The sequence below is a fragment of the Phoca vitulina genome, unplaced genomic scaffold, assembly GCF_004348235.1.
Source record: "Phoca vitulina isolate PV1807 unplaced genomic scaffold, GSC_HSeal_1.0 scaffold4, whole genome shotgun sequence".
Taxonomy (NCBI): domain Eukaryota; kingdom Metazoa; phylum Chordata; class Mammalia; order Carnivora; family Phocidae; genus Phoca; species Phoca vitulina.
The window spans coordinates 4,545,556-4,548,778 of record NW_022589707.1 but is presented as its reverse complement, the minus strand read 5'-3'; positions in this window follow the sequence as shown (position 1 = coordinate 4,548,778).

The following is a 3,223-nucleotide window of genomic DNA, read 5'->3' as shown; positions in this document are numbered from 1 at the left end:
ATTGTATATAATCTATACGCCATCCTAAATGTGCCTTCCTAATTGTTGATAATCTGTTTTCGTGAGATAAACTGGAAACTTTAATTCATTTATACAAATTTGCCACATCATTCTCAACAGGTACTAAATACGCAGAAATATTTTCCTCATTTATGGTGAATTATAGGAGCTAAAATTAGATAGTATCCCATAAATGTTATCCAAACAGAAGTTTTATAAATTCTTTAGGTGTGAGACGCATAATGGAGGCTAGTAGGTTGAGTATAAGTAAAACCAACTTTTGAAATTAAAAAACTGTGTTTTTATTAAACTATGGATACATATCTATGCTACTATAATTTTTTAAAAAAATCATTAAACATATATATTTTTTTTCATAATTATCTTCTTCAATTTAGAACCAGAAAATCATACCTATTCCCCTGCCTGATGTCCAATCAGATTTTGGATGTGATACACTATAATTTTTAAAATCCTCATTTATACCATTTTATTCATATAATAAAGACAAACTAAATCATGTTAATTGATGTTCATAGATTCTGAAATCAGAGAAATCCTTTATGGAATTCAGTATTGATCACAGAATTTTGCATGGGTTTTGTAACTGGTGCTGTGGGTGCTCCATCTATAATACCTTGCCTTCCTCCTTCAGTGTACATGGGTCTGAATTCCAAGTGCCAGCATCTGAATTTCTTTGCCTGATCACTTTCCCTGACGTCCAGAACCATTTTTCTAGCCCATTGGGCTGGGGAAGAGAGCCCTAATGCTTGGTGCACTCACCTCAAGGCCTTCAGTCAATAACTGATTCTACTTAGTGTATCAGTTCAGCTTCAAGGAAATCCACCCTCCTTGCCCTACAGGTAATTTCACACCAAGATGCATATTCTACACTGGCTCCAAGATTTTTCCATTAGGCTCAAGCTTCTGTTACTACGGTTTGGTCTACTTGATCACCTACCCTTCAGGGACTGGCTTTTCTTGGTTCTCCTCCTTTCCCACACCTCTACCTGTATTTCCTGGGATTACCTTCTAAAAACCACCTTAGATGAATAATTGTCTAGGGGTTGGCTTCTGGAGGAACTGAAGCTAAGATAGATGTTTAAGTAGAATCAATATTTATATTTTTTATTCATAATGGGAGAAGATATTCAGGGACGACAGGCAATTTTGAACATGGAGAGAAACTTGACATGATTTTTATGTTTATAAATATGAAAACTATTTGTAGAATTCTGGGTATTCTAACACCAAAATATTTGATTGTCAGAATATATTGCATTGCAATTTTAAAAATTCTCATTTATACCATTTCCTTCATATAATACCTGAACAGTGTTAAACTGATGTTCATAGATTTTGAAAACAGTAATGATCACAAATTTTGGGGAATGTGCTTATGACCCTCATGTTTTATTTCTAGAAACTGATTTTATAAAGAGAAATAGCCCAGATTATTTTTGTCAAGTAAGCTTCCCAAAAACTTAATTTTTCTAGGAATAGGTAAATCATACATTTTAAAAACTAATTACAGAAGTGCCCACAATAAATACTTGTGTGGTTACACAGTTTGTATTGTCAAGCAAAAAGATAAGCCTTTGTTTCAATCTTCTTTCATAAGATTCCCCCCCCCCCCCCGGGACTTTAGGAAAGTTATAATCTTATGAATATTCATATATAAATGTAGAGCAAAAACAAATTTAAATAAAAGGATTGAAATTATGCAAAGCATCTTTTCTGATCATAATAGAATAAAACTAGAAACCAATAATAGTAGAAAAAACAAAATCATATGTGGAAATTAGAGAACACGTTTAACAACCAATTGTTCAAAGAAGAAAATACAACAGAAATTAGAATATACCTTGAAACTATTCAAAACAAAAACAGAATACGTCAAAATTTATGGGATCCATAGAGAACCATGCTACAAAGGAAATTTATAGCTATAAACACTTGTATTAAAAAAGAAGAAAGGTCTCTAATATAACCTAATATTATATCTTGAGGAACCTAGGGAAAGAAGAGCAAACTAAAGACAAAGCTAGAAGAGAGGAAAGAATAAAAGTTTAAAGTTGAGATCAATGAAGCAGAGAATAGGGGAAAAAATAGAGAAAATCAATGAAATCAGAAGTTAGTTCTTTGAAAATATCAATAAAATTTTTAAGTAGATTAATGAAAAATGAAATTATTAAAATCAAATGATTGTGGGGAAATTACTACTGATTTTATAGAAATAAACAGGAATATAACAGTACCATGAGGGGCATCTGGGTGGTTCAGTCAGTCAAGTGGCGACTCTTGATTTTGGCTCAGGTCTTGATCTCAGGGTTGTGAGATTGAGCCCTACATCAGGCTCCTTGCTCAGTGGGGAAGCTGCTTGAGATTCTCTCCCTCTCCTTCTGTGGCCCCCAACCCTGCTGGTGCACTCTCTCTCCCTCTCTCTCTCAAATCTTTAAAAAAGAGCGTACCATGAAAATTGCATAACCTGATGAAATGGGAAAATTCCTAAAAACACACAACCTATGAAGACTCCACATGAAGAAATAGAAAATCTGAACAGATCCATAACTAGTAAAGAGTTTGAATCAGTAATTAAAAACTCCCCAGTGATGAAAGTCTGGACCAGATGATTTCATTGGTGAATTCTGCCACTGTTTAAACAAAATCTTTCATAAACTTTTCTGAAGTATTGAAGAGGGGAGAATACTTCCTAACTTATTCTATGAGGCCAGCATTACCCTGTTACAAAAGTCAGATAAAGACACTACAAAACAAGAAAACTGAATCTCTATATAAATAGGTAAAATTTCCCAATAATCAGAATCTGGATCCAGGAGCATACTAAAAACATTAGACAGTGTGGTCAGGGGGGAGAGAGTATTCCTAGAAGGCAGCCTTAGTTCCACATACAAAAATCAATCAATGTAATACATCATATTTGTACAATGAAGGGGAAAAAAACACATGTTCATCTAATTAATGGAGAAAAAGCATTTGACAAAATTCAATATCCTTTAATGATGAAAAAAGGAGAAAATGACTCCACAATCTAGGAATAAGAAAGGAACCATGAGAAAAACCATAGATGAAGCCTCTCCTACTTTTTGGTCCATTTTCAATCAATAGGGTTGGGTTTCACATGAAAATTGCAAACCAAGGCAATCCCCTTCTGGGAGGTCCAGGAGACCCATGCAGAGAATCCAGATGATCTGTATCAGGA